Genomic DNA, 14,086 nt, shown 5'->3' with positions numbered 1-14,086 from the left:
AGAATGTTTTTTCGAACTACATAACAAAAGGTAAGTATTTATACAAAATCAATGTAGTGTACTTTTATTTTTATCTGTTGGTTGTCTACTTGGTTTGAAAATAGATTTTTTCATAGAAATTTGTATTGATTATATAATTTTCAAACTAGATGTAATTGCTTAAAAAAAAATGTGTATAAGATTTTTGGGTAGTTGTTAACAAACGAAACTCTTATAAAATGTAGTATAGTTAACATGTAATTTATTTAAATGTTATAAGTTTAGTTTTCATTGCATAAGTGTTACTATTTACTGCTTTCAAAACATGAAAATAGTTTTTAACCAGTTGGTTTAAATATAAAAACTATGTTTACATTTTAACGAAAAAAAAAACATTTATTTGTTATTTTAAAGAAAATTAAAAAAACAACTAATATTTTCTGCGCCACTTTTAGAACAACAAGAATTTAATATTTAGAATAAAATACCTTAGCCTTTTGTTTTTACTTTTTCATCGTATAATTTTAGAATAATTTATTTTATGCTCTAAGAAAGTGATGTAAACATTTTTTTTACTATCAAAATAAAATTTAGGTTTTGCAGTAATACTTTATTAATAATTTAAATCAAAGTGACATGTTTACTTTCTAGTCTTTTATAAAGTATCACAATAAATTGATGTTCTTTTTTTTCAAATATTTTAAACCTCCAAATGTAAATATAAAAGTGTTTTTTTATATTAGTAAAATCAAAAATATTTGTTGTAAAATTCACAAGATTGCTTAATCTTTTTTTAGAAAAACTTGTTTGAACTGTTTTCTTAATAATTTTTTGTTTTATTTTGTATAAGCATTTGTTTTTTTCGTGTAGTTTAAAAAAAACAAAAAAAAAACAAAAAAAAATGAGTATTACGAGTTGTAAACATAAATGACGCACATTCACTGTTTTTTTTGGTATTTTAAATACTGTAGGAAGTTTAAAATAGATTAAAAAAAAATTATAGACTTTCTTAAGTTCATTTTATCTAGCGTATAATTGTAGTGCTTTGTTAAACTAAAAAAATATATAAAGTAAAAAATATTACAGTGAATTTATAAGCTACTTTTAAAAATATATACAGTTTTCGTTTTTAATTTGTTTTGTATTTTAGAATTGCAGTATAAATACAAAAACATTATACTTTTTAACAATTTTTCTAGAGTTTCAAAACTTTAGACATAAAAAAATTGAACTTACATTGTTAAAGTTTATGTAATATAAGCAATTTAAAAGACAAACTCAAATTTTAAAATTTTTAACTTATTTTACCACAAAATATACACGACTATAAATATGTTATAGGCTTTTAAGTTGTTGTTAATTCACATATCAACTTTCGTTTTTAAAAAAATTCAATATTTTTAAACTACTTTTTCAAATATATAAAACAAATTGTTAAGTTAAGGAATTTTTAAGTTCTACGATAGAAATAGACACGATTTAAGACAACCTAAAAGTTTGAATCGAGGTCCTTTTAAAAGTTGCGACCAGCTTTCTTAGAAAATTCTGTTCATGGGCTGAATAAATAGGCTTTACGGGCTGCAGTCGTTTAAGAATAAACACAGTATTCATTATAAAAAAAAAACTATTTCAAACCATATATGTGATAAAATAAGGAATAAAAGAGCACTAGTAATGTGTTATTATTAAATTAAGAGCCTAATTGTAAGTTTTTACCGCAAGTACTTTTCTTCTTATTGTTTTATAAAAAGTTAAATTTTTATATAAAAAGTACCTCGCGGGCCTCAGATTTTAATTTTGAGGGCAACCGGGCTGCAGTTTGCCGATCTCTAATTTAAATCATCAAAGTTAATAAATTTCGAGTTTGTTATCTTTTCGCAAGCGCAAACTGAGTAACTTTTGTACGTAAACTAGATATTTGGAAAAAAAAGTTTTTAATAGCTTCAGATACACTTAAAATAACCTGTTAGTCTGCTTATTGTACTTCTACCAATTTTGTCTACAAATTAAATGAAATTATAAAATTCTTATAATACCATCCAAAAGACGTTTAATATGGCTAGAAGATTACCATAAGTTAAAAACATATCACTTTTTAAATTCATCTAAAACTTTTTTAATCAGTTCGTATCATGCAAAACTTCCATTTTTTACCCTGATCACTTTTTTGATTTTCTATTCGTTGCCATTTTTTCAAGACTGTTCTAATCTTATTAAAAAAAACTCTAACAATCTTAAAACGGTTAAAAATACATTTAATTTCATTTGTCTTTAATATCAATTATTACTTCGTCTAGTTTTGATTTATTATATTAGTATTAAGGGAAGAGTATGATTGATTATTAATCAAAAGATCAAACTGGCTCAATAAGTTGAAATTCTAAGAACATCCAAAAAATTTCAAAAAGTTGCCCATCGAATTCACTTAAACTTAAAACAAAAAGTTTTCTAGACGTTACAAAGAAACTTATACTAGTCGTGTCTCTTTCAGAGCTTAATTCACTTGATAAAACAAAGATTTGCAGATTTGTAAATTATAAATTATTTTTTGCAGCATAAGTGTTTCTAAATACGATTTAACAGTTATATGCATTTTCATTTCAAAATATGGTCCGTTTTCAATGATGATTGCATGAGCTTTGTACTTTAAAATTTAAGTTTCTACTTCAAAGTTTGTTAAGATCGAATTTGTTGTCACATTCTGCTTGTTCTCAAGAAGAGTTGCCAAAGTTTAAGCTCCTTTGAGATTTTAAAACAAATGTATTTTACAATTTAAAACACTATTGTTAAGTTGATTAAAAAGTTATCTTTTTAGCACTACTAGACTTAAGGCAGTCTTTAATTCATTATAATTTCTTGACATCATGTAATTCTTATCACTTTTTGTAAGTTTTATTGACTTTTGGGTTCTTTTTAATCAAGAAGCGCTTCATAAAACTTTCTCTAAGTCGTTTTAACTTGTGCACAACGTGTTTTTATTATAATTGCCACATGTAAAAAAATTCAGCTGAAAATTACAAGGTCGCAGTTTTTGGTCCCATACAGTTTCCATTGGGTTGGTTTTCAAAAAATCTAAAACAGCATGCATAAAAACTTTTAAACCAGCTAAAATTCTACACATTTAAAAGTGTAGTTACCACTAGGGTGGTTTTGTGGTATTTGCCAACTATAAAAAAAATAGCTGAAAACTCAAAGGTCACCGTGTTTATAAACACCCTAGTGGTCACTGCAAAGAGTATAAAAAAGAACAAAAGAGAACTTCTTGTAACCTTTATAATACTATTTATCTCACTCAAGATACTTGTGAATGTAAAATCAACTGTAAAACGCTATTTAGTGTAAAAACAAAGTATTCTTAAATTATTTTTATGAAAAAGTAGGTTTGTTTGTTGCATGTTTATAATAAAACCTGATTTTGTACTTTCTGAAAATAAGTAACCTTTATTTAATTTAAGTTTCCAATAAAACGGTTATAATTCAAAGTATTTACACTTTTACACTAAATATACTTTTTTCTATAATAAGATACAAGTTTACTTTTTATATTTTATTCAATTTAGTTTACATATCTACTTAATAGTATTTAAAAACAATACCTATTAAACGAGTCAGGCGCGTTGCTTCAACGTTGTTATACACATACTTAACAACGACCTAAAAATGGTTTTTCACTTTGAAAATAAATTTAAAATGCTTGATTAAAATTTTTTTAGTCAAAGAAGTTGTTACTGCATATCTTTAATGTATTAGCAGCTTTTTAAGTTTTTTTTGAATAAATAAATGAACAAGTAAAATTAAATATAAAAAGTAGTAATTAATATACACGTGTAAGTTTTTGTTGTGCAGAACTTGTAATTACTTTGAAGTTTTATACTAATTCAATTACTTTTAAAATATTTGGTTTTTTTTTTTTTTCAAAGTGAATAATCGTTGAATAATGTTTAACTTTGATTTTTATAAATTTAGTTGTACATAAAACAAAAGAAATTAGAAACATTATTATTTGTTTTAAATTTATTAATACGTTAATTTATTTATAAAACACTATTTCACTCAATTAATTACTAGCAGTGGCGTGTATTAGTATCATAAAACGTTGAATTATAATATATACTTTAATAAAAGGAATAACATGGAAAATAGTAAAATTATAAAATATCTCAAATAAATAAATACAAGTGTTAGTTCTTTTAAAATAGACTATGGCGAAAGCTTAAACAATGATTGAGGCTTATACCATATTTTAATTAAAAATGATGAGGAATTGAGAACAGCATATTCCTATAAAAAAGTTCTGTTAACATTCCTTAAAACAAGTCATAAAAATATAAAAAAATTACTAAAACTTCACAGAAAGTTTGATAATTGTAAGAAACTAATTGTAGAAGCTTTAATTATTTTAGTAGCAATATAAACGTTGCAGCATTTAGTGTAGTATTCGCCAAGTATTCGCCAAGTATTCGCCAAGTATTCAAAGTTTTTTTTAAAAGATAATTTATCATATAAAAGTTAAGTATATACCAAAAAAAAAAATACCTTCTTTTTCTGGATGGTCTGAAGTTTTAGAAAACAGTTTATATTTTTAAGTATATAAGTTTTAAATTACCTTAAATTACGTCACAATAGTAGTATTTTTTTTCTCTATTTGATATCCTAAAAAAAACTTTGTTTCGGAGAATTCTCCTATAAAGAGTCAAAGTTAGTCTTTAAAAGAGGTATTGGCGTCTTCCTTAAGGTCTGTAGTTTTGCAATTCAGTCTTTGATTTTTAATTTTTGACGTATTTTTTTTCAAAAATGACGTCAAAAAGAAAAAAAAAAACAATTGCTATAATCAAAAAGTTTCGGAGAATTCTAGTATAAAGAGACAAAAATGGTCTTATAAAATTGAATGGGCGTCTTTCCTAAGGTATGTAGTTTTGCAATTCAGTCTTTGATTTTTAGTTTTTGACGTATTTTGTTCAAAAATGACGTAACAAAAAAAAAGTTATTTTTCGTCGTTAAAAAAATGGTTTCGGAGAGTTCCCCTATAAAAAGTCACAAATGGTCTTTAAAAATGGTATGGGCGTCTTCCCCAAGGTCTTTAGTGTTGCAATTCAGCCTTTGATTTTTATTTTTGACGTGTTTTTTTTTAAAAAAGACGTCATAAAAAAAAGTCTTTTTTCGCCCTAAAAAACTTGTTTCGGAGAATACTCTTATAAATAGGCAATATTGTTAATTTAGAATAGTATGGGGCATTTGCATCTATTCAAAAATTTTATTTTTGAAATTTTTTTTGACTTTTTTTTTTTTAAATTAATTCATGTAAAAGTAATCGTTTTTAAAACACTTCCTTAAAGTATTTCCTAATAATGAAGATAAAGTTATAAAAAAACTTAAAAAATTTTCTCAAGTTTTGTAGTTTTGCAAATCAGTTTCTGATTGTTTTAAAAACGTTTCAAAAATGACGTCACAAAAAAATAATTTTTTGTTTTAAAAAACTTGTTTCGAACATTTCTCCTAGAAATATTAAATTAATTATTCAGAATAGAATAGGCTCCTTCTTCAAGATTTCTTTTTTTGAAAATTGACTATTGTTTATCGATTCTATTATAATTAAGTCATAGAAGAATAATCTTTTTTTAATTTTATCTAAGTGTATTACCTCATAACGAGTATTAAGTGATAAGAAAAGATTAAGAGTCTTAATCAAGTTTTGTAATTTTGCAAATCAGTTTTTGATTGTTTTAAAGACGTTTTAGATTTATAAAATTTTAATTTATTTGAAAAAAAAAGTATTTCCGTTCCGTCCTCTTTTTGCTCAATAGTTTTTCAAACTAATCTTTAAGTTTTAAATTAGTTTGTTCAACCTAAATTGATTATAAATATAATTTTTTAGCTAATCTAATATAAAATGACTTATAAAGTTTTTTACATTGAATAATTTTTAATTGTTAAATAACAATTTCCAAAAAGATTGTTAAAGTTTTAATTCTTTATATAATTTTTAAAAATATTAATTTACTCCATTCAATAAAATAAAATTTTATTACAAAAATTTTCAAAAAAAAGTAGAAACGGCACATAAAAAAAACATAAAACTAGTTATAAAAACAAGTTAATAAAATATGTATTTGTCAAAGTTAAAATAGTTTTCAAAACACTAGTACAATAAGTAATAATATTTAAAATTAATTTTTAAAATAAAAGTATAGTTACAAGAGTAACTGACTAATTTAATCAATTCAGATTAAAGTTAACTAAAACAAGTTACTTGGTTTTTGTAAATAGCTATTAACTGATAATCGTTTGAAAAGATAATTATAGTTTGTAAACAAACTAGATAAATTGTGGTGTAATTTGTATTAAAACTTTCAGTAATCAAATTTTTTTACAAACAAATTTTTGATTATCGTGTTTTTTTTATGCAACATTAAAATAAGAAGTATAGTTTTCCTTTTTTTGTTGTTCTTTAAAAACGATAAAAATAAAAACTATAATGTCAGAGGAGTTTTTACTGACGATGCTATATTTATATGTTCATTTTTTTTTTTGAAAATTTATTGTTAAATAACTTGTCTAATTAATCAGCGATAAGTTATAAAAGCTTTTTTAAATTTTATATCACTATAACCTTCTTATACTATCAAAACTTTTACATTTCTGCTTTGAATACAAAAACATATTTTTTAAAGTCCATAGTTTTACGATTCTTGGTTGCCACAGCAAAACAAACTCTAACTTAACTTTGTGTAAACAGTTTTTGTAAACAATCTAAACTTTCTTTATTAAATTCAATTTATAAGTATTTTAAATTCTAAAAGTATATTTTTAGCAACATTATGCTTTTTATATAATAATAATACTTGTTAAAAAGTTATAGATCCATTTAAGAACTAAATAAAATGCCAAAAAAAAATATTTCACCATTGAGCCAACTTTGTGATGAGGAGCTATTTATTAAGACAGCTATTGACTGTTCTCTACTATATCACATAGAAAATTGTAGTGTTAGAACAGCTGCAGAAGTGTTCTTAAAAACAATAATTAAAGGAAAAAGATCCAAAGAATTTATGAGAAGATTTATTGAAAAATTTTTACGTGTTTGGAAGAAGAATGGAAAAGATTTTGAAAAGAAAATCAAGCAAAGAGGGCAGAATGATTACATCACAAAAGTAAGTTCTTAAAAAGTGAATTAAATATCAATAAATGCAGCTTCTAATATGTTATATTTTAACATTATTTATTATTTAAGAATATTTATGGTAAAAGATTGTCATTTATTATAAATTTATTTACAGGTGTGTGATTCAAAAACATTTCCATCTGCTGAAATTTTAACTGAGCAAGTTTGTTAATTTTTTTAACCAATGTTTATAAAATTTTCAAAGTATTTTTAAACTTTTATCCTAAATTTCTACACTTTAAACATAAATTAATAGTATTCAACTAAATATATAAAAGAATGTTTAAATATTTAGTAATTGTGTATATATATAGTTTTTTGTAGTTATGTTAAATAATTTTTTTCAATCTTTAAGACTTTGAATTTCCTCTTTTATACCTTTGTTTTGCTAACTTGATAAAACAGAGCTATTTGAAGACATTTTAAAAATTCAAAAACAGGTTAAATGTTATGACAAAGAATGTTCTTCTGGTGATACTTTGGATGAGCAAGTAAGTTTACATTTTGTAGTTTATTTTATTTTAAATTTCTAACAATTATAAATTTATAAACAGGTTGAATGTTATGACAAAGAATGTTCTTCTAGTGATACTTTGGATGTGCAAGTAAGTGTACATTTTTTAGTTTATTTTATTCTATACTATCAATTGTTATAAATTTATAAACAGGTTAAATGTTATGACAAAGAATTTTCTTCTGGTGATACTTTGGATGAGCAAGTAAGTGTACGTTTTGTAGTTTATTTTATTTTATACTTATAATTGTTATAAATTATAAACAAAAATAGATTGATAGTCACAAAGAAGAAAAAAAAAGCCATCAAAGCATTTCCAGTTTACAGAGTTTTTTAATTTTAATGTTTAAATAACTCTTTTCAGAAAAATTTTAGAAGTTTGAACAAAGTTATCAATAATTTTTCATGGGACTTGTCAGTTGCAGAAATATCATCACTTTTTGATTGGAATCAGAAAACAGTACTATTAGGGTACACTAACCTGATAGTAAAAAACTACTTTTCAAAAATTAACCCATACTGTGTACTGAAGTTTGACAGCAAATGGTTTAAAAAATTTAATTCAAGGAAAAGAAACTCTGCTAATTTTGTTTCAAAAGCTCATTGCACACATTCTTTGTGTAATACAAAGCATTGTTTTGAAATCTATTTAGTGTAAGTTATTTTTATATAATTATTTTTGTAACTTTTCTTGTTAAAACTATAAATTTAGGTTTGAGAGTTTAGAAACTAATCCAGTTGGTGGAGTTTTAAAATATAGTCGTGAAGGAAACATCATACATAAAGAACATGAACAAAAGAAAAGACGTCTTGCATTTGGTCACAGAGATGAGGTACTAAAAAAAATTATTGTCAATAAAGAAAATCCAAGAAAAATTGTTGAAGAAAGTGTAAAAACAGAAACAGCTAAACATCAGTTTCAAGGTGGAAATGTTTCAGCTAGGTAAATCAGATTTTACAAAATACATAATACAATTCTTCATACCTATTAATTTATTTTTTTTCTTATAACCTATGTTTTTTTTAGAATTTACTCATCTCAAATTACCAAAATTTTGGCAAAACATCACAGCCAAACAAGATATAATTGGTTTGATGAACTGGAAACAATAAAAAAAGCATATAAGACTGAAGACAAAAAAAGCAGAGAAGTAAAAGGCTATATTCAGCAGCTTAATAAAGACAAGTTTGCTGTGTATATGTATACCGAGAAAGGTATTAGATTTTAAACTTTAAATTGAAAATTTATCTCTAAATGCAAATAATTTTTAAATTATATATAATAGGGATGGAAATATTAGCAAGACATTTAAAAACATTAGTAAAAACAAGCCTCTATTTTGACGCAACAGGGAGTGTGATCAAAAAACCAGCTGAAATTCCAGGTTAAACTTGATTTGTTAAACAAACTATCAAAATTGTTTGATAACGATTGAAGTGTTAAATTTAAGTATAAAAGTTTTTTTAAAACAACTAAGTTACTAAATTAGTTATAGTTTTAGAATTTGAAGCATCAAGTTAAACAAAACAAGCTTAAACAACACAGGTAAAATTTTTTATTATGCTCTTGTACTTGGTGGTCATGGTAGAGGTAAGCCACCTCTTCCAGTTGCAGAAATGCTTTCAAATTCACATAAAACCATTGATGTAGAAGCATTTTTGTCAAACTGGTATTATCAGTTTAGAAAGTTTAGTAGAGTCCCTATATGGAAAATAGAAGTTGATTTTTCATATCCATTTTTACACTCCATTTCCAGTGTATTTAATAATGAAACTTTGCACAGCTATATTACAAGGTAAGTATAAACTTTATTACATGTTGTGTATTCAATTAAAAACTGAAATAAATAGGCATTACAATAAGGAAGTAAACAATAAAAAGACTATCATCCACATCTGCTCATCACACGTCATCAAAGCAGTGATGAGCCATATTAACAAAGCCACAAATAACAAGACTGCTAAAAGGCTTTACGGTCATGTGTTTGCTTCAATGGTAAGTTTTAAAAGTTAATTACAAAAGGTAGTTTTTAAAAAAAATATTTTTAGATCAACTGTGATGATTTAGAAGAAATGTTAGTTACTTTCTACAATTTGTGTGCACTTAGTTTGTGTGAAAGATCTAGTTACCACTCAACTAGGGCAGAAGTTTATCTAAAATCAGTAGCTTTTCAAGACGGAAAAGCAAAAGACATTCTTAAAAATCAAGATGACATTTTTCAGGCTAAGGATGCTGAAGATAACTCTGCTACTGATGAAAGTTTCAAAAATTCAGTGTATGGAAAAAAATTTATTTGTAAGTGAATCTTTAAGTTTGTAAAAAAGTTATATTTAAATCATTTATACTTCAGGTATTTTCCAAAAATGTGAGAAACTTCCTCAAGGAACGGGAAGTACAAACATTTTTTATGCACCCAAGCTACCTAAGTCCCTTATTTCGTACTATATGGGTTTAGCTCCCTTTTGGAGTGGAATAGGGTTGAAGGGATGCAAAAAATTGAGGGACACAAATGCATCCGCTGAAAACTGGATGAGAGTGGTAAAAAATGAAATTCTGTCACAGACGTACGATAGCTATTATAGAAAAAAAAATAAAGTTTTAAGTCCTGCAGAATTTGTTGTAGAAATGCATTCAAGCATTACGTCAAGGTAAAACCATACTTTTTTTTAGCTTATAAATACTAAACAAATAAATAAAACAATTTCAGATATGAAACTCACTGTCTTGACCAGATTGACAGTGGTTTTCTAGTCAATATTTCCAAAAAAGACACACTTTTCCATGAAGAATCATGGAACAAATCAGGCGTAAAAACGAGTAATATGAAATGCAATCTTCATAAAGGATATTTTTGGCCTGCTACTGTAAGTTCTTCTAACTAGCTGCTGGTTGTATTATGCTAATTTAGCTAAACTTTTACTATAAGTTCTCAAAAAAATTATTGATACTTATGTTGTATTTCTTAACTTTGATTTTAAAACTTAGAATTTCAACCAAGTAAAAAACCCAACGAATAAAAAGAAACGACCTAGGCCGAAAAGGAAAAATATTTCAGTAAGTTACTTGTAGTTTGAAGAGTTTTAAAATTGTTGGTATATTACATTTAGGTGTTGAACCAACTGCTTTTTTAAAATTGTTTAAAGTGCTTGTAAAATATTTTGGTTTAGTAATTTTTTCTATCACTGGCTTTTTTATTCAGAATTTAAATAAAATTCGTAACAGGTTGAATACATTTGCAAAAATGGATGTATAGAAATAATGGATGATCACATTAAAGAAAGAATTTCTAAGGACAAAAAAAATCAGTTGAGTTTAAGTGCACCATTAAAAAAAATTGATAATAAAAAAAGACCTAAAATAAATTTAAATTTGTATAAATCTATAATTAATGACCATAATTATTTCCTGAATTCTTTGTTTAACAAAAAATCTTACAATATAAATGAAATTTATAATACAGCCATGTATAACACCGAAACGTATTCGACAATCATTTCAAAATCAGACTTATCCACTTTAAAAGGCACCACTTGGCTGTGTGGTGATGTATTAAATGTTTATTTAAGTTTAGTGAAAAAACAAAGCACTTTAAAAGTTTTTACAGTAGATACGTATGTTTTTACTTCTTTTTTAAATGATAAGAACAAAACTTTTTTTTCAAGAAATAAACCTAATCTTTTTGATTATGATGTTGTATTCATTCCATTACATATAACAAGTAACCATTGGGCATTTACCACCACTTTTGTAAATGAAAAGTGTATCAAATACTACGACAGTTTACCTAAAGGAAACGACTATGGCCTCAAACAATGTAAGAATTCAAAAGAGTTTTTAGAATCAAATTTCATCTTTAACTCCACTAAAACTCCACAATGGAATTTAGAAAATGTTGTTAATACACCACAACAACTAGATGGCCATAATTGTGGTGTTTATGTCTGTCAACATATAAAAAGTATCTCGAGAAGTGAAAATTTTTCAATCTGTCCATCTGATCTTCCAGATATCAGAAAAGAGATGGTGGCAGAGCTTGTCTTAGGTTTTCTTTTTAATTAGAACTATTAGTAAGATAATATTGTGTTAATTATAGTTTTATCGTTATTAAAATTCAGTGATAGTTATTTTTTGATTATGTTTTGTTTGTATAATTTTACTTTTTATTTACAAACCAAAAAAAAAATTTGATTCAAAATTATGTTAAGTGTACTACTTAGACAAATTAAGTTTGATCAATTTTGTTAATTTATGCAGTTTGTTTTATTAAAATGTGACCAGGCTTGCATTGATTTTAACTAGTGTATTAGTTAGATTCAAGTTAGCTTTTGTATATTAGTTTAGATACAGTTTTTATCAATGATTATTAATACAGTTTTTTTATTAATTATGTAAACAAGTGTGCCTTTTTTATTTATTAGTTTTTAAATACAATCTAGAAATTGAACAGGTTTGCCTTGTTTTAGTTATAAAAACAATAAATTACAGTTGATTTTTGTGTATAAGTGTAGATATTTTTTTGCTGAAGATTGCTTTTTATTATTAAAAATGTGAACAGGTTTGCCTTGTTTTAGTTATAAAAAAATAAATTACAGTTGATTTTTGTGTATAAGTGTACTTATTTTTTTAATGAAGATTGTTTTTCATTATTTAAAATGTAAACTAGAGTGCCTTGTTTTTTAATTAGTGTGATAGTTTATTTACATTGAGATATATATATAATTTTGACACTAAAACATTTTTTAAATGTGAAGAAAGTGTCAGCTTTTTCGTTTTGGAATTCTTTACTTTTCGTTGCATTATAGTAGAGTGTTGATTTTTTTAAATAGCTGCTTTTAAAGTAATGCTTTTTTTTGTTTGTATATATTTAAATGTATTAAGAAGAACTTTATTTTTTATTTTATTAGGTCGTTGAAATTTATTTTTGAACAAAGAAGTAGATTTTTGGTTTTTTTTTATGGTCATGTTTATAAAAGATCAAACATATCAAAAAATTCTACTGTAGTAGTTAATTTTTACAGAGTTTTATGTTGAAGGGGTGAAATTCTCAATCAAAAATTCCTTCTTGTATTATTTTTAGAATTTTTGATGTTATTATTTACTTCTGAAAACAAATTAAGTGTCTTAAAATAAAAGTTACTGTTTAAAGCAGTTCTTTATTACTTGCTTTAAAAGTTTCTTTACTTTTTAAGTCAACTTTATATCTACAAAAAGTTATTACTGATGTTTATTTTTCTCTTTATTTTTACTAAACTATAGCTACTTTAAATTTTGTTTATTTTAAAATTCATTGATTTTTAAATGCTAAACTTTGATTGATTTTAATAATTAAGTAAAACAAACCAATTTCCAACTAACTTATAGTTAATAAAATGCTTTTAAAAGCTTAGTTTTTTAATTTATTATAAAGCCGGATGGTAGTAAACTATTTGTAACATGTATTTTAATTTTTTTTTATCTACGAAAAAAAGTACTTAACAACAAAAAGAATATACATACTATATGAACAACAATATTGTGTAGTAAATTGATAACTTTATAGGTTTCAGAAACATTTATTTATTTCAACTTGCTTAGACGAAGACGCCAATACCACTTTTAAAGACCAGCTTTGACTCTTTATACGAGAATTCTCTAAAACTATTTTTTTATGACGAAAAATGACTTTTTTTTGTGACGTCATTTTTGAAAAAAAAATACCAAAAATTAAAAATTAAAGACTGAATTGCAAAACTACAGACCTTAAAGGAAGACGCCAATACCTCTTTTAAAGACCATTTTTGACTCTTTATATGAGAATTCTCCGAAACTATTTTTTATGACGAAAAATGACTTTTTTTTTGTGACGTCATTTTTGAATAAAATACGTCAAAAATAAAAAATCAAAGACTGAATTGCAAAACAACAGACCTTAAGAAAGACGCCAATACCTCTTTTAAAGACCAACTTTGACTCTTTATACGAGAATTCTCCGAAACTATTTTTTTATGACGAAAAATGACTTTTTTTTGTGACGTCATTTTTGAAAAAAATACGTCAAAAATTAAAAATCAAAGACTGAATTGCAAAACTACAGACCTTAGGGAAGACGCCCATACCATTTTTAAAGACCACTTTGACTCTTTATATGAGAATTCTCCGAAACTATTTTTTATGACGAAAAATGACTTTTTTTTTGTGACGTCATTTTTGAATAAAATACGTCAAAAATAAAAAATCAAAGACTGAATTGCAAAACTACAGACCTTAAGGAAGACGCCAATACCTCTTTTAAAGACCAACTTTGACTCTTTATACGAGAATTCTCCAAAACTATTTTTTTATGACGAAAAATGACTTTTTTTTGTGACGTCATTTTTGAAAAAAATACGTCAAAAATTAAAAATCAAAGACTGAATTGCAAAACTACAGACCTTAGGGAAGACGCCCATAC

At 24.9% G+C, this 14,086-nt stretch overlaps 1 long non-coding RNA gene across 1 annotated transcript; it reads left to right on the top strand.

The window, feature by feature from the left end:
* The first annotated feature begins 8,193 nt into the window (after window positions 1-8,193).
* LOC145843745 (uncharacterized) lies at window positions 8,194-8,463 on the top strand. Its single transcript, XR_014370257.1, has 2 exons — window positions 8,194-8,309; window positions 8,368-8,463. It is a non-coding gene; the product is annotated as an uncharacterized LOC145843745 (long non-coding RNA).
* Window positions 8,464-14,086: the final 5,623 nt, after the last annotated feature.

The sequence above is a fragment of the Thalia democratica genome, chromosome 9 (assembly GCF_965202585.1).
Source record: "Thalia democratica chromosome 9, ktThaDemo2.hap1.1, whole genome shotgun sequence".
Classification (NCBI taxonomy): Eukaryota; Metazoa; Chordata; class Thaliacea; order Salpida; family Salpidae; genus Thalia; species Thalia democratica.
The sequence above is the reverse complement of the archived record's forward strand: the minus strand, read 5'-3'. Positions and strand labels throughout refer to the sequence as shown.